At 34.7% G+C, this 18,577-nt stretch overlaps 1 protein-coding gene across 8 annotated transcripts in view; it reads left to right on the plus strand.

Annotated features, from left to right (window-relative positions):
• The first annotated feature begins 240 nt into the window (after positions 1-240).
• Positions 241-18,577, plus strand: part of SGMS2 (sphingomyelin synthase 2) — a 35,676-nt gene continuing 17,339 nt past the window's right edge. For 2 of the 8 annotated variants that reach the window (XM_058193957.1, XM_058193960.1), the window contains exons 1-2: positions 241-730; positions 17,578-17,656. The gene's annotated coding sequence lies outside the window, so the exon portion shown is untranslated. The remainder of the gene's footprint in view (positions 731-17,577; positions 17,657-18,577) is intronic. The other 6 variants (XM_058193959.1, XM_058193964.1, XM_058193961.1 and 3 more) reach the window with 3 other exon arrangements.

Here is an 18,577-nt window from a genome sequence, read left to right on the forward strand (position 1 = left end):
AAAGAATGAAGTTTTTCCACTCGACCTAATTTTAATACCTATGCCAAGTCTTCCTCCTTCCCACTCTTCTGCTTAGAAGGGGGATTTCCCCCGCCCTCTTTATAAATAAAAATAAATAAATATCCGTTCCTCTAGAGGTCTTTAACCGGTTTTTCAAGCCAAGCCTTCGAATAGCAGCGGCGGCAACAGCAGCAGCAGCAGCAGGGCTCTAGAGTGAGTCACTGTTTGGAAATGGAGTGGGCGTGTGTTTGAATGTATGAGAATGAATGATGTCAGGAAAAGGCTGTGGTAGACAGGGGAGGTGGCGACAAGCAAAGAGCATGAAGCTGGCTGAAAACGGAACAGTGGCTTCAGAAACAGAAAGGGTTTGCTCGCCTGTAGTCTCTGTCTTCCTCTCCTCCTTCCAGGAGCCGCTCTCAGGCCCTGGAAAGCTCTCCAGCTGTTGCACGGCCGGCCTAACGGTCCATACGGCATTCCCCGGAGGCGGGGAGGGAAAGGTGTGCCGGCTAGAAGTGACGGGGCGGATGAAAACTGGGAGCGGAAGACCGGGTGAGCAAACTTTCTTCTAGCTGTTTCTCCTTGCGGCTATTAGCCCAGAGACAGGAGTGTCCCTGTTTGTAGCCAGAAGGAGCGGCAAGTACTAAAGAGCCTGGAAGCTCTAAAAAGAACTAGTTTTTGCTGAGTTCCTGCTCTGAGGCTATTGCCTTCATTTAAAAAGAAAAAAAAAGAGGTAAGTTCAAGAACTTGATGTGTCAACCGGAGGTTTAGTTCTGGGTAAGGAAAAATGATGCTTCAATTGCTCAGTGTGTTTTCCCTTTAAAGAAAAAGGCAAAGAGCAATTCTTAGGCTATTGGCAGAGAGCAAGTTTATAACAGATCCCCCCCCTCCCCCGCTGTAATATATAAGAGGAATTCTCCTAATGAGGCTGACTTTCAGAGTAGTAGTTTTTGTTTTGTTTTTTACAATTTGCTGTGTATGTTAAAAGTTGTGAGGTACTGTCAAGTATGTTTTCATTAAGGAACTTCCAAACAGCCAGAAACTCTTTGTTTTGATCTTATTGGTACAAAATATTATAAAAGTTAAATATAGACATTTCCTTTGGAAACATCTCTTATAGGTAGAATTATTCATTTATTGTGAACTAATTCAGTTCTAAGACATATCTTAACATTCAATTTATTTTCAAGATCTTGGCTAATGAAGAATTTGTATATTTTAATGGTAAAGGGACAATAGGAAATAGCAATTGTGAGCATTGATTTTTAGTTTGTTAAAATAAAAGCACTAACAACAATGTTTGCCATATTCCCATGGTTTTTTATATGATGGACAATGGTCCTAGAAAATGACCATGTGTCCTTAGAATAAAAACAAATGATTCTATATTTTCATGTTAGAAAAAGTATAATTGAAAACACCTAGTTATAAGAATTTAAATTGACGTGACTTGATAGACACCTGGTAGACAATGAATTTTGATAAATGTTATTTGCCTGAAGTCAACTTTCCAAGTACATGTACTTAGTGTACTATAGTGTGCATCTGAGAAAGGAACCTGGAGATCATTCATTCTGTAAAAGTCAATAAATGGTACTTTGGAATGGCTGGAGAATTGCAGCCTGTATGATAAAACCAGCTGTTTGAGGAAGAACACTATAAAAAATAGGTACATATATAAAAGCAAATAGGTTTCCTGTTACTTTGATGTGTGTACCTTGAAGTGTTATTAGGCTATTCTCAGAAAATAGAGTTTTTTAAAAACAAAAAATAGCTTAGAGAGTACACTCCTGATGTTTAACTTATGTTTAACTTTGGCTGTTACATTCTTTTGCTAACTTCATTTAATTATTTAAAAAATATCTGATAATGCGAATTATGCATGATTGTTGCCTTACTTTGTACTTACTTCGTGGAAGATATAGATGTTCCAATCTACAATGTTTCTACAGTGGTTATATGTTTGTAACAATTAAGTGCAAAATTGTTAATGCTTCTAGTCATTATTTTTTAATTTAATCGTTTAATTGCATTATATAAAAATATGGTATTTGCTTTAATTGATATAATATATCAGTTTATTTATAGATCCTCTGAAATTACCCAGTTTGGTTTGTGCAAACATACAATAGATTCAGTATCAATTGTAATGTTTGTCAAAGTATGAATATCTTTACATTTCGTTCTACCATCCTACAGAAATAAACATATAGCACCATTTTATGAGCAGAGGTGAAGATATCCAACCCACTATTGTCTAAAATATTTTATAGTAGAAAATTAAAAACTCATCAGTTGCAGAAATAGGATCCAATTATGTTCTTTTTATCCATAGAAACACTAAGAGATCAAAATACTTTTTCCTCATGTCCTAAAAGCTTCTGTGGAAGTTTGAGAAATCTGAAGCAGGTCAAGGAAAACAAGAGAAATTCAGATAGGGAGAAAAACACCCTTCCTTCCTCTTCTTAATGCATTCTGGATTCTCATTCTTTTTTAGGCCAAAAAAAGAAGCACATTTGATTTACATTTCAAAATTCATGGCTCCATGTAAACAAGTCATCTGACGTATATGAAAGGGTAACATGAGAAGAAGCCTATAAAGGTGTAACCACTGAAAGCAATCATAGTTACAAAAATGGATATGTTCCTGGATAAGTGGTTTGAATACAGCGGCCAAGTAGACACTCTAATGCTTTAGTTCTGCCAGCACCAACTGCTCAGAAAAAAGGGAAGCATAGTTAGTGATGCCAACTTTACGTAGATTCCCCTTTCCCCCCTTAGAAATATATATTCAGGAAAGAGAGAAAGTAGATGAATTACCTAGAGAATAACTCATTAACTATTGCCAGCAGGAAGATGCTGATACATGAAATCAAATCAATTAAGGCTTCATGTGATCATTTCTGGCATTATAGGATCACAAAAATTGATTCTAAACTTCACTGTAATTGTTAAATAGCTAGTACTGTGTTTCAATTTTTTAGCAATACTATTTGTTTTTCTTGACAGTTTTAACAGTTTTAAAACTCATTTATTTCAGTAGTCTAATGACAGTATGATGTATAAAGAAAAAGAATGCCAAGCATTCTGACATCTAAGTAGAAATAAGATGCAAAAGAGTAGCTCAGATGAATGGAGTTAGGCAAAAATAAATAACAGGACACTCAAAAATTCTCAGTCAGGAATATGTATTTAGTATCACAACCAAGTGCAGAAATGTTTTTTTATGCAAATACTTCCTCATTATCCACCAAGCATTCTCATTTAGTTCCTTATTTAGTGGGAAATAGAATAAACAGCTTAATTATTTTTTTTAAATCTTGCTAATCTTTTGTAAATCACCAGAGTTGTATTTGTAGATTGTAAAACACCACTTGATGCTCTGGATTTTAATGTATCAGAGATAAACTTGATAACTTTATTCATAAACAAGGTATTTATTATAATATCTTCCTATTCATTGATAAAATAATCTCAAATCAGGAAACAAATTTACAAAAACAACTATTTTATAATTAGAATAAATGTCAGATTGAGCTCAGCTAGTAATTACATGGACAGAGCCACATTTTTTTTTCTTGGCAACAATAAGGAAGTGGTTTGTTACCATCTTCTGAGATGTTTTTCAGTTTGCCTGGCCTCTTGTATCTTGATGTTCTCCCATCCAAGAACTGCAGGTAGTTTCAATTTACCATCATTTGTTCAGAGATCATTTGAAGTTATGGCAGTGCTGAAGGGAGTAATGACCAGTCCCCAAAGCTATGACCGTTATAGCACTCCTGCAGTCATATGATCAAAATCCAGGGACTTGGCAGCCCACTCACACTTATGTGTGCACGGGTACTTCAACTCCCCCTACTGGCCGAACTGTCCCCTGTCTATGACCTTTTGGCTCCCTGCATACTGTGGCCCTTGCTGCCCTAGATGATATGCACTGTTGTCTTGCTCCAACTGCTGATGAGGCATCCCTGCCCTGGCCCTTTGTGAGGCAGCTGCTGGCCACACAAGGCTTACTTTCCCAGGTTGCTTGCAGCAATTTCCTTGTGGGGAAGATGGCCTCATGTGGCCAGCAGCTGCCTTTCTAAGGGTCAGGATAGGCATATCTTGTCAGCAGTGGGAGAAAGAAGGTGGTGAAAGGAGTTTTTCACTGCAGGGCAGTGAGAGCAGCTAAGAGGTAAAGTCACATGATGTTGTGCTTTATTATTACATCACTTAACAATGGAAATTCTGGTCTATTTTGTAATCAAAATAGGGGATTTTGAGGATTACCTGTAACCAGGTCCAGCCTTACTAAGTTATTTGTGATTAGTTAAGTCATCTGCTGTAACTATAATTAAAAATTCTTTAAATATACTCACATCAAAAAGGAGCACAGAAATAGATGATTTTGGTAGTAGCCTCATTGCCGTGAATAATCTTTCCACAGAAATATAGATTTTTCAATATTGTTAACATTTAGAAAAACTGCAAATTTCAGTTTTTTCAGTGAGCATTTTACTAATACTTTGTGCAGCACTGGATCTTGTTTTGGCTTTCTTTGATATTTGTTTTAATTATTAATAATGCAATTAATAATTAATGTTATATTTTTACGTAATTATTAATTTGATTATTAATTTCATTTTAAAAAATATTAAATATTGGAAGGGACCTCCAAGGTCCCTTTCTACTCTGTTATTATTCTGTTATTGTCTTACTGTTTTCTGGTATATGAGCTGTCTAGACTTTTTTTCCAAAATGATGGGGGTATAAATATTTCACACCCCAAAAAAATACTTTGTGAGTTGGCATTGAAGACTCAACAGCAACCATAACCATGGAATTCAACAACTGTTCCATTAGTAGGATATGTCTTATCTGGGTAGATGCATAGCAAAGAAGGCAATGTAAATCTTTATAGGCAACCACAAACATCTTGAACTTAACTTAGTAGTACAATTCTAATACAATTCAGGTTTAGAATATACATTATAAAGATCTTGATATAGTTGTCCCTTGAACAAGCTATTGGCGCATACATTTTGCACTAGTTTCATTTTGGGACTTCTATAAGTATTCTTCCTATTATAATAATCTCCTTTTGGGTTACTTGTCAACTGACTAGCTGACAGCTGGTAGCTAATGAAGCTCAGGAAGGTACTGTTTGCCACTGAAGCCGTGAGACTCTATTCATTAATGGGGGTTCTAGAAGTACCTCTATATCTGTCTGCTCCATTGGGGAGAGAACAGCTCTGTCCAAAGCTAGATGAAGAAATCTCTTTCCAAAACACTTCTTTTGTAGTGGGATTTCAGCCTCAGCTAATTTTATCGTCATCATCATCATTGGTTAGAATGCAGTACTGCAGGATACTTCTGCTGACTGTGGGCTGCCAGCAATTTGGTGGTTCAAATCTCACCAGGCTCAATGTTGACTCAGCCTTCCATTCTTCCGAGGTGGGTAAAATGAGAACCCAAATTGTTGGGGGCAATATGCTGACTCTGTAAACTGCTTAGAGAGGGCTGTAAAAGCACTGTGAAGTGTTATATAAGTCTAAGTGCTATTGCTATCATTATTATCATCATATTTTATCTCCTATATTGTATTGTCCTCATAATATCTCTATCTCTCTCTATACAGTATATATATCTATATACATTATATACACACACATATGTATGTGTGTATATATATGTGTGTATATATGTGTGTATATATGTGTGTATCTATAATGATACTTCATTTAAATTTGTATATCAGTGATTACATGACCTCTGTGTATGCCATATGATGAATAAAATAATTTTCAAATCTAGTGGGCTTTAATTAGCTGATTGGAAGTATTCATGAGCTATATTATAGTTTATTTTCCCCCCTTTCATACCATATACCTGAGTGTGTTCTTACGCTCTAGTTATATAATTGCATAAATATTTTTATTTGAGTTTAGGGATAGTGATGTCTTAAAATCAAACTTTATTTAAACTACACTTCAATTTCTTAATTGGCTTTAAGTAGTTTCTTTTATTTTATTGATTTTATTTGCAGATTATTTATAGAAAAGCTTTCTGGTTTAAGTAGATATGTAGTAAATACAGATATCTGTGAACACTATATAAATGTGGAATACATGACACTTCATTTTAATATGGATACAGTGCTGCTGTATGCCAAGCAGATGCTGGGAGAATGACTTGTAGGATGACTCTTAACAGAGATGCTGCTGTCTTTAAGATCTCAGCCTGTTAGGTGGATTATTGTACCATGGACGCCACTGTCCCAGATTATTTCAAAAGGCATTAAGAATCACAGACAGTTCTGTCCCAGCAGATGCTCTGCAATTTATTTAGGAACTGAAACAGGCATTGATAAGAAAGTTTCTGCAAGACAGATAAACTACTGTTTCCTCAAAGCTGCATCTGTTCAGAAAGCTATTTAACTATATTGTTCATTGCTGTTTCACTGCAAACTGATTCTTAGGCCGGAATCATTTTCAAGCTTACTGTACAGTCCTATTGAACCTGGGAAACCTCTGAATATGTATAAATCAGATGGAAAGCAAGTCTATGTTTAGTTTTGAGGAAGTCCCCTATTTTCAAATAAGGCCCCTGATTTTACAGTTTTGTAGCTCATTTTTTTCGCATATGTCTGCCTTTTTACTTCACAGACATTTTCACAGCTCTAAACCTTTCTCTGTGAATATACAATGCAAACTAATTTCTCTTGGAAAATAAGTCAAGAAAATAATTCATGAAAAGGCATGGGGAGCTCTAGCTTTAAAAGTATGAGCTAGGCCAGTGATGGGTAACCTTTTCCGGACTGAGTGCCCAAAGCGCGCATGCATGTGTGTGAATGCGCATGTGCATGCCCGAACCTAATGAGTAAGTGCAGATATTATGCTGAAGAACAACTCAGCTAATATATTTGACCCTGAGACTTGAAAGAATGTAATAAAATATTAAGTGATTCTCTTTCTGCAACTATTCAAAGTTACAACAGCACTGAATGACAGCACTGGTCCTTGCAGTTTTGTCCATCGCAGCATCCCCATGGTCATACAACTGCAATTTGGGTGCTTGGCAACTGGTGCACAATTATGGTGGTTGAAGCATCTCATGGTCACGTGACCACCATTTACGACCTTCCTGCTAGCTTCCAACAAATAATGGGGAAGCCGGCAAGTCTCAAGTCACAGTCATATGATGTGCGTAAGAATCACACATTATTCTCTTAAAGACTGGACTTGCTACTCATAAATCAGCATAATGGCATGAGTTTTTACTTATACCATTGTTGTTTAGCAACAGTTACCATTCCCAATTATGATTGTTAAGTGAGAAGTACATGTAAGTGGGGAGGGGGGGGGAATAAGCAGGCAGGCAGATAGATTCATACCCTTATTTCATTAATAGATCTGAAAGAATTGTGCTGATTGTATCTTATTGTAGAATTTACATTTAATAAATCTTATTTATATGCACAGAAAAAGCTTTTGGATCTGACAAAAATAATTTTTTTACTTAAAATAGTAAAAATCAGTGGCTTTGTTCATGATCCACTGAAATTCTTTTGAAAATTGATTCATCAAGAATTTATGAGTGTGTTCTCAATTTCTCTCTATTATCATTTTCGCAAGTAGAAAGGTCTAAAGGCAGGGAGTCTTAATTTGAATTACCTACTTTATTCCTTAAAAAGGCAGAGGTTTTGGTAATAAGTAGTGGCAGATTTTTAAAAAGTCAGATGTTTAAGACATAAAGCGGACAAAACTTTGAAGAGAGACGACATTTATTTATTATTAAATTTATTTGCCACCAATCTCACCATGTGGTTACCCTGGGCAGCTTACAATATTAGAATGTTTAATTATAAAATATGTAAATATAATAATAGTAAAATAATAAAACATTGAAAATAATGAAAGTATAGCAATATGAATTAAAAAATGGCAGCAGGATGCTTGGGTGAGGGAAAGTGGGGTCAGTCTAATAGACATCTCTCATCTGGTACTCCTCCATTGAATTCCCAGGCCAACCAGCAGACCCAGGTCTTCCTGGACTTTTGCTAAAAGGAGCAGCCATAAAGGAAAATTGGAGCAGTGTTACCATATCATCCATGATTTAATGTTTTATTATAAAAATATTTCCTTGTGGAATATTTTGAAGTGGATGGTTGCCAGTAACTAATTGATTTGCATTTTGATTTCATATTTAGCACAATTGGATTGCTTGTTGAATTGAACCCAGCTTTTTGGTTGCATAATGTAAATGGTGGTTATCTATCTATGGCACAACTTCCATATGGAGTACACTTGGACTCTTTCTGATTTGTTCCTGGAAACTTGTACGGTTTCTAAAAACTCTTCATTATGTATCTTGTTATATTTTAAGTGCTGAAATAAGTGTTGGAGGCAGGCAGCGGTGAAATCCTCTGAAGTCTGCTACCGGTTCTGTGAGTCTGTTACCGAGCGTATGCTTTGCACATGCGTGCGTGCTTTGCACAGATGTGTGGCTAAGGTGCGCCCGCGCAGTGCAGCACAGGGCTCAGACTGGTAAGACAGTCTGTTATTAACAGCAGCTGCTTGCAATTACTGCAGGTTCAAGCCCCACCAGGCCCAAGGTTGACTCAGCCTTCCATCCTTTATAAGGTAGGTAAAATGAGGATCCAGATTGTTGGGGGCAATAAGTTGACTTTGTATATAATATACAAATGGATGAAGACTATTGCTTGACATAGTGTAAGCCGCCCTGAGTCTTCGGAGAAGGGCGGGATATAAATGCAAATTAAATAAATAAATAAATAAATAAATAAAAAAGGAACATTTTGAAGCCTTCCGAGTCTGCAAAGGTAAGTAGAACAGCGAGCGGGGTGGGAATCCGCTGTGCCATGTGATTTAGATTAGATAGAAAGCAGGAAATCCAACAATTCTAGCTAATATAAATCGTGTGTCACAGCTGATTGTTGCCCAGCTGATCACTGGAAATACTAGTTCACCTGAACCAATAGCATTTTTTACTACCAGTCCAAACCGGTACCATTTTATCCCTGGAAGCAGGCATTGTGAAGATGGAGATATAGATGTTAGTACTTGGCTTCTGATTAATATTATCCCTTTTTTAAATAAGATTAGTCCCGTTAATGCTAGCGTCTATCTGAGTAGGACTCATAGTATGCCTGCTGAACTAGATATGGTGGATTAGTCAATCATTTGGAGGTAGATGGTCCCACAAATTATCTGACCCTGTGCCATGAATGGCTGTTCAGCTGATAACCAGCAGCTTAAATTGTACCCGGTAGGCTACTAAAAACCAATGCACCTTATGAAATGGTGGTGTTATATATGGTGCACCCACAACTACCTATTCCATTGTGATTTGGATCTCTTGCAACTTCCAGGTGGTCTACTAAGTTAGCGCCACATTAAACACTATAACAGTAATATATATATGTATATATGTATATATGTATATATATATATGTTTTCTGAGGTTTTTGCGGGTGTTTGTATGTAGGTCTTTGGTTATTTGGGTTTTCTCCCACGTAAAATTGGAAGTGTCTTGGCGACGTTTCGACGAAGTCTCATTCGTCATCTTCAGGCTTCAGCTTCGTGCTTCTGGGAGCAATGTGTGATCGCAGCTGTTTCTTCCTTTTAACTGCTAGTGGGGGTTTGAACTGATTGGGTGGGAGCTATCAGAGCACAGCCAAGCTCCCACCCAATCAATGGGGGTACAATAACAATATGAATTTTTTTGTAATTTTAAAGCTAAAATTCTTGAATAAAAATATATATTTTTCCTGTAACAATGACTGTGAGATAGGTTGGGCTCAGAGAAAACAGCTGGCCCAAAATCACTTATTGGGTTTACCAAGGGTAAGGTTGGACTAGAACCTGTGTCTCTATATTCCTAGTGCAGTATATAGCACTATCTTATATTGAGCTATGTAAATTAATTACCATTTTCCAGAAGTAAAACCTTTTTGACAAAGCGTATTAATAAGATTGTCAAACAAGGTTAGAGAATCGTGAAAACAGTCTAGATAGCTGCAGCTGCAAGATTTCAGCCATCATCTTGATTTTCTTTCCTCCCCTGCAATTGCCTTTATTTTGAAATACAATTAAAGCATAATTCAGTGACTAGAACATACATATATATATATACATACGTATATATGTGTGTGTGTGTGTGTGTGTGTGTGTGTATATATATATATATATATATATATATATATATATATATATATATATATATATATATATATATATATATATATATATATTTTGTACATAGTCCAGCTGTGGCCTAATTCCTGGCATTCGCAATCAGTGTTAGCAGGGCTGATAGGGAAAAATGTGAAATGTGGAAACAAAAATTGGTTGCATTTACATGCCATCTTAATTTATAAACCATGGGTTACAGACTATATTGGTTGAGTTCACAGAAGATGCGATACTAAGCAAACTATCTATTTAGATAGATGCAAAGAAACACAGTTATAAACAAAATAACATTTTCAAATGTTTGTTCCTAATGAAAATGAAATACAGTTTTGGAACTGTGTTGTTTTCTCTGAAGTAATATTTCAATAACTATTAAGCTTTATAGAACATCCTGTTAGCCTCCCTAATCAAATATATGACTTCTTGAAAGGCAATGTGTTTCCTAGGAACTGAGGACAATCATTGGCAATAAATTACTTGGGTCACAGCCATTTATTTGAAGATAAAAATAGGATAGTTCTTTGGCACCTTAAAGAAAAACACGGTACATTATAATGTAATTATTTTGTTGACTACTGTACATTTGCTTAGAAATAGATATCTTTTAGTTAATGTATAAGATCATTGAGTTCCATTGCCCAAATATAGGGATTATTGAATTAATTCACATATTCCTCATATCTTATTAATATCTTTTGGAGCATCTTCTCCATCAATTTGATTAAAGGCTGATATTGCTTCAGGCATATTCCCTCAAGACTTATCTGAACTGGGCAGTTGTCTTGTTGCAGAATGGACCAATAACCATTTTTAGAGATGACATTGCCTTGTATTCATTGTATTTAATTATAAATGCAACCTTAGGCAGATTTCCCTGCTGTGTTTTAGAAATACTCTTTTCACCATTCTTGCAAGTTCTCCATTCTCTGCAGTTATCTTTGCTACAAAAGCTGTAGTAGTAGAAGGGCTACAATACTTAGAAATCAAATGTTGCTGATTCAAGATCCAGCAGAAAATATGATTTTTTTAATTACTAATTTTTACTCCCTGAGCTAGATACTTTCTCCTAGCCGTGTTATTTTTAAACGTCCAGGAGTGCATCATTTTTCCTATTTCAGATGGAAGGATTTTACCTTAGGGAAGTTGTGTCATGGGAGTGTAGTGTATATGTTAGCCTGCATTGCAATCTGAATAGCATTTGAGCTGTTGCCAAAGTATCTTAGTCTGAACAAAATCTTTCCAAACTAATTTAGCATCAAGCAAATACGAGCATAGGACAGGAATAGTTTAAGGATGCTGTATATGTATACATCCTTAGATATGTAGACATGCCATAAAGTTCTGATGGTTGGTTGCCTAGCCATATTTAAAGCTTGATTTAATATCCAATGTTGGCTTTTTGCTACAAAATTTATGAATGAAAATAACAACTTGACACAAAGATTAGTAATTTTGGAGAAAATCTGAATAATTTAAGTCAATGGCAATGGCTGCATATCTTGAATTTTGTAAATAGATACTTATCAGTGTATAGAAATCGATACAAATTTATATTTAAATATATATTCTGTTTATTCAGGAAAGTTCTTGAAAAAGTTGCAAGTAGCCAAAGTATTGTGTAAGGAAAGAATTTTAAAAATTATTTTGATCCAACAGATTTTACTGAAAATCTTATTTAAAAATAATACGTTCTTTCCAGGGTTTATTTGCTGCTCCAACTGAAACTGATCCTAAGAAGCCTATATACCCTATTTTTCTAAATAAAGTTGACTTTATTTAGAAAGTCAACTTTATTTATTTATCATAATGTAAATTATGAATGGTACTTTGTTCCAAAATGCATAGATAATACTATTAGTAGTAATAATTTCATAATAAAACTCAAGTTATCCCAAATTCAGTGTTTATTTATTTAATTAATTTACTAATTAAATTTACATACCTGTTCATCTCATATGAAGTATTGTTTATAGTGATTTCATAGTGGCTCTTTAGAATTTCAGAAATATTTGTTCAGAAAGTTCAGAACTAAACTTGGGGTTCTCTATATAGAAATAATCTTCTTCTTAAATTAAAGCATTTCTATTCAGCAACAAACTGCAGTTTTGAACAGTGACATATAAGGGAAGAGCTGAAATTTCAAAAGTTTTATTTTTTCCACTTGGTTTAGTGTTACTATGAAAGATTCAAGGAACAAAGGGTAAAAAAGGGCCTTAGTTGGTATTGTGAAATATTTTTGGGCAAAAATTAAATAGAGCATATTACTAATATAAAATGGTAGGAAAAACTTCTTTATTTATAATACTTTTAAAATTGCTAATCAGACTAGGCAACAATAGTTCTACATAAAAAATTCCATACATCTGAATTCTGATGACATCATAATCAATGCCAACTGAATTACCTTACACCACTCCTGAGTATATGCACCTTAAGGGGAAGTTGTGGAGCTGGGGCATTAAAAAGAGTCTGTTGTTAGTCACAACAAGCATAGGATTCAGAAGAAAGAGCATCTAATACAAGGTCAGTAGGAAAATGAATGATTTTTCTTAGACAATATTTATTTGATATATTTTAATCCCCCCAAAATTGAATAAATTATTTTAGCATATCAGTATAAACTATGTATAATCTATAATGTTTTACTATAGTACTTACGGGTAATTTTAGAATATTTTTCTTGTCTTTCTGCTTTTCCTATACCTATTACCAGAAACAATAAGTAGATGCTGGAAATATACAACTTCAACTACAAGTAGGAAAAAATGCTTGTTTTTTGAAGTATCCAGATTTATTCTCAAACCTATTTCTTGGTACTGAGTTAATATTGAGTGCTACGTATAGCACACTCTTCAGGTTTATTCATATATTTCTTCCTCATATGTCTGTCTACTGCTATCTGTCTCTCTGTTTTACACATATACACACCCAGACATATACATCCATATATACCAGGGTGAAATGCTATTGGTTTGCTCCAGTTCAGGTGAACCGATAGTGATAAAAACTACCGGTTTGGGCGAACTGGTAGTAAAAAAAAAAGCTACCGGTTTCTCCAAACCAGTATTTCTGACAATCAGCTGTGCAGCGTAGTTTAGGTTTGCTAGAAAGCAGGAAAGCAGGAAATCCTGCTTTCTAGCGAAGTTAAATTGCTGATCCCCCTCCCCTTGCTTCTACTTACCTTCCCAAGCCTCCTTTTGGCGTGTACTCAGCATGCACGTGTGCACAGAGCATGTGTTTGGCGCATAGTGTGCATGTGTGACCAGCAAACTGGTAGCAAACCGATTCGGATTTCATCACTGATATATACCTATACCACCCCCACACACCCAGACACACACAAATACATACTGCAGTATTTCTTTTGTGATAAGTAGTGTTATACAAAGTATAGAAAGCAGAACAGAAATGAGAAAGCAATCTAGTTTATACCAAAATTATTTACTATCCCTTTTCATACTTTTCTGTTCTTGTAAATCATCCATGCAGCACATACACTGCTTCAAAGATTGTATTTTGTAATCAGCTGCATCCAACCTCAACTTTCTTAGTTTTTCCTTTATGACTATTTACTCTTTTTCATGTTTATTTTGCAGTTCCTAATACATTCTTCATGCTGCATGCTATGCTGCAGAGTAGAATTTTATTTATTTTATGTATTTGTTGGCTGCCTATCTCACAAGGCTACTCTAGCATAGAACATGCCTGTTCAGATCCAGTATACTGTAGTTGTTTTACTGTATTCAGACAGCTTCTAATATAGATTTTACTTATATAATTCAGTAACAGATTGGTTAATTATATCTAATTTATTATCTTTTTTTAATTTAGTTAATTGCTAAGCCTTAATCTTTGAGTATACAAGCAATTTATTTTATTATGGATACTTTTATGTCACTTCATTCAGGTAAATATAAGTGGTTTACTGGTAGTCCTCAACTAATGACCATTCATTCATAAATCTTTTGAAGTTACAACAGCACTCAGTAAGATGACTTATGACTGGTCCCCAAAGTTATGTGTTGCAGCATCCCCACGATCACATGATCAAAATTTCAGCACTTGGCAGCTCACCTGACTTACAACCACAGAGGTGCTTCAACTCAGTAGTGGGTTGCAAAACATGTCACTACCAGTTTGCTCGTGCGCATTCGCTCGCACGATGCTTCTGCGTCTGCACAGAAGCCTCTGGCATGGTGGGCGGAGCCTCTCGCCACTGCTACCGGTTTGCCGATCCGGGTAGAACCGGTAGCAACCCATCACTGCTTCAACCCCTATTCATGAGTTGTAGAGGGAACTATGACTATGTCCTTTTGGGCCCTGCACTCTATGCATCCTGCTGCACTAACTGACCTTTGGTATCTTCTTGGTCCCACTGCTGAACCAGCATATCCAATCTGGCCCTTTGCAAGTCAGTTGCTGATCAAGAAAAGGAATACGGACTCATGAATATACTAATACTACTATATTACATCTCTACTTCCTCTTTTATCACTTTGGGTGTTGAGGGAGATACAAAGTTCCAGTTCTTGCTCTTGTCAGCCTTTATTATTTGATGCTATTTATAATAAATTATATAATGTATGTCAAACTAAATAGCAATGTAATCTATAAAGTTATAGTATACATTCCAATTAATTTATAAAGTCTAAATAATAGTCCCATATATTTCTTTTGTATCTAAAACAATCCTAGTTCCCTAATATCTGCTTAAAGAACCAAGATTCTAACAACTTTAAAAAATATTAACCATGAAAATGCAGCTCCTATTCTTAAAAATAGCTGGAGAAGAGAATGTTTGTATCTGGTCCCCTTCTGCCACATTTAAAGGACAATAGTGTCTAGCATACAGTTCCTCTTTTTGATCTATTTATAAAAAATAAAGTGATTAATGCAGGTGCTTGGCAATGAATGTTACCTGTTGTGAAATTTATAGGAATGTGCTATATTTCTATGTGACTTGATAACCTCCCATAGCAAGAATAGAATAGAATAAAATTTTATTGGCCAAGTGTGATTGGACACTCAAGGAATTTGTCTTGGTGCATATGCTCTCAGTGTACATAAAAGAAAAGATACGTTCATCAAGGTACAACATTTACAACACAATTGATGGTCAATATATCAATATAAATCATAAGGATTGCCAGCAACAAGTTATAGTCATACAGTCATAAGTGGAAAGAGATTGGTGATGGGAACTATGAGACGATTAATAGTAGTGCAAATTCAGTAAATAGTCTGACAGTGTTGATGGAATTATTTGTTTAGCAGAGTGATGGCCTTCGGGAAAAAACTGTTCTTGTGTCTAGTTGTTCTGGTGTGCAGTGCTCTATATATAGAAGACAACCTTGAAGGATTCCTAAATTTCATAACTAAAACTCAGGATGGATAACTCTTCATGATCAATGCTCAGAGTCACCTGAACTGCAAGATGGGTGGCAAGTAAATTTGATAAATAAACAAGGTGGTAATTTTAGTGACAAAAAGCATCCAGTTTTTTTCAGAAATTACTTCTTTTGAGATGCACCAAAATATTGTGTGGTTTATCCTATCTGCTTTTACAAAGCTAGTTACAGTGATTATGTATGTGGTATAATATAAATGACACATCCTAAAAATAGTTTAGTCACTACTCCTTTAACAAGAATGTGAGTGACAACTATTCCATTCACTGGTTGTTGACTCACTTTTTAGGTGAAATAAATGAAAGTACATATTGCTCAGCTCATGCTCCTCCTTTTAATGATTATGATTAAGCTAACTCTTCTTATTTTTCAATTAGATAGTATTTCAGCAATGCTGATCCCTGTAGCCAAGAAATAGTAAAGTAGCTCAATGCCATTTAAGGTTCAATTATTAAAACTATAAGAAAAAAAACTGAATGAATTTTTCTAAAGCAGCAACTCATATATATCACAAGAAATTCTAAATATTACATATGCATTCCAATTCTTGGTATAATTAAAAATACAAGACAAATATGTGGCAAAATATTTTTAATCCACGCCCTGGAGCAAACAGCATTTCTCCTTGGGCATGAATAAACACTGCATATGTTTTTTGTTTGAATATGTAATTGTTATCTTCATAGATCCGATAATGCCACTTAGAAAAACCTTCTTGCTCATTTCTGTTTACTTTTACTGAGTTTTTCTTTTTAAAAAGATTTCACCTTAGCAGAAACAATATGTAACTGGAATGCTGTTTAAAAATTGAACAAACAATAAAATCAACAAAATGTTAAGAATTAAGGTATTTAAACTGAACAATACTTTAAAAAGGAAAATCTAGAGAAGGTAAATGTAGACAGTTTGTTTCTCAGATGGCCTCTTAGCTTCAGATTTTTCTTTGCTCTGAATGTTTTTGAATCTGACAAGATAAAAAACAGATTTCTTAATTTATAATATTGTTGCATAATAAAGTAAAATACTTTATAAGTAAAACTGCATAAATATAATAAAACAATCTAAACCCTGGTAAATCATTAAAAAGAACAACATTATAATAGGAAATAGAAACAACAATGGTAATGGGACAAATACAGCATTAAATCACAATAATAAATAATAAAATAGTAATAAGACATTAAATTGTTAAAAGGCTTATATGGTTCTTACAATGATTAAGAAAAGAAAGGCTAATTTGACAGTGAAAATACAATAATGTAGGCATTAGGTGAGCTCCTTGGTACAGCATTAATCAACCACCTCTGAAAAGGCCTTTCTTTTGTATCTTACCCACTTTGCCTCATCAGTTGCCCTCATCAGTTGAGGGTATCTGGAGAAGATGTTAAATGAAGATCTTCAGTAAATACGGAAGGAGGAACTGTAGGCCTCAGAGTTTAAGGCTTTGTAGGTTCGTACCAGTATTAGTATTTTGAATAAGGCCTAAAAACAGATTTTTACCCCATACAGATGGCTAAGCAGTATAATAATGTCACTGTATCAACCAATCCCAATTGGCAACTCAATTGACTGATTTTAATCTAACTGAAGTTCACAAATCACTTCCAAGGTAGGCCAGGTCATTTATAAAAGCTGCAGGGATGTTTGTCCTAGCTAATTCATTGTTACAGACAGAAGGAAGTTTCAGCAATTGAAACTATTTTAGGCCTCTATTACTGTACTAGGTATAAGAATGCCTTAGAAGGAATACAGTATTTTCTAGAAGATGATAGGCGTCACTTTTACAAGAGGAAAAAAAAACCCACCAATAGTAAAGCTATCTTAATCTTCATACAGCTAAATTATTCTTCCCAGACAATGGTACAAAACATGAATTGCCTTACCTATATTAAATGAAAAGCAGTAAAGCTTTTCTGTATATTATATCAGTGCATCCCCTTATCATCTCTTTCAACTTCCCTTTCAATGGTTTCGTGTAGGTGCTAAAAGATTTGAGAATTAAAATAACTGTCATGGAGCAGAATATTACCAGCAGCATCTTTTGAAATTAACATCCAGGTAAGACTATGCTTACTCTAATTAAAATATATGCTGTCTGTTTTTACCATCTAGTTGATGGGATGCACAAAACAATATGTTGACTTAAATGATAGAGTCTTTCATTTAAGAGATCCTATCTTACATAGAATACCAAGAATGTGATTAGAGTAAAACTGAGCCTAGGTTGTGCTTATGGCACACTGGATATAAGAAAGGAAAATGAGAGAAATATACTATATTAGGTTTACTGAAAGAAAGAAACTGATAAAAAGTAATCAATGACAACAAGGACCAGTTAAGATTAAAAAAAGCAGAGAAAACAGTTGAAGTGTGCTTTTGAGAAAAAAATAGAAAAAAAATAGAGTGAAAAAGTCTAAAGAAGGAACCTCCAGCAATGCAAAATTAATTTTAAAAAAGAAATAAAAATTAAGAAATAATATGAAACTTAAGTGAGGAAAATTTGGAAGGAGTATTTTAGTACATTTGGGAATAATAGTAGAAGGTCAAAGAGAGAATTTGAAACATGCCATATACAGTATGTTAGCATTCAAGAACCAATTAATGAAGAGTACTGGAGTTTTACGCCTGAAAAATAGAAGAGTTCCAGGTATAGATAATATAGCAACCAATGTTAAAATATCAGTGTGGTTTGTTTAGTGTGCAACCTGTATAATATATTTGTATGTGATATATAAATCAGAACAAGTAAATGATTTTATGTAAATATTTGCTTAAAAAATAGTGAATAATATATTCTGAGAAAGGAATATTTGTCAAAAGTGAAAATCTATGTAACAACTTGTTTCTGCCCATTTTTCCCATGGAAATGAGAATTAAGTCAGAAGAAACATGAAAGTTGAATGCAATGGAAATTAGATACTGAAAAAGTGTGTTGACAAAACAACAGGTGGGGTCAGGAATGAATGGGTATTGACTGAA

This window comes from Ahaetulla prasina, chromosome 8 (genome assembly GCF_028640845.1).
Source record: "Ahaetulla prasina isolate Xishuangbanna chromosome 8, ASM2864084v1, whole genome shotgun sequence".
NCBI lineage: Eukaryota > Metazoa > Chordata > Lepidosauria > Squamata > Colubridae > Ahaetulla > Ahaetulla prasina.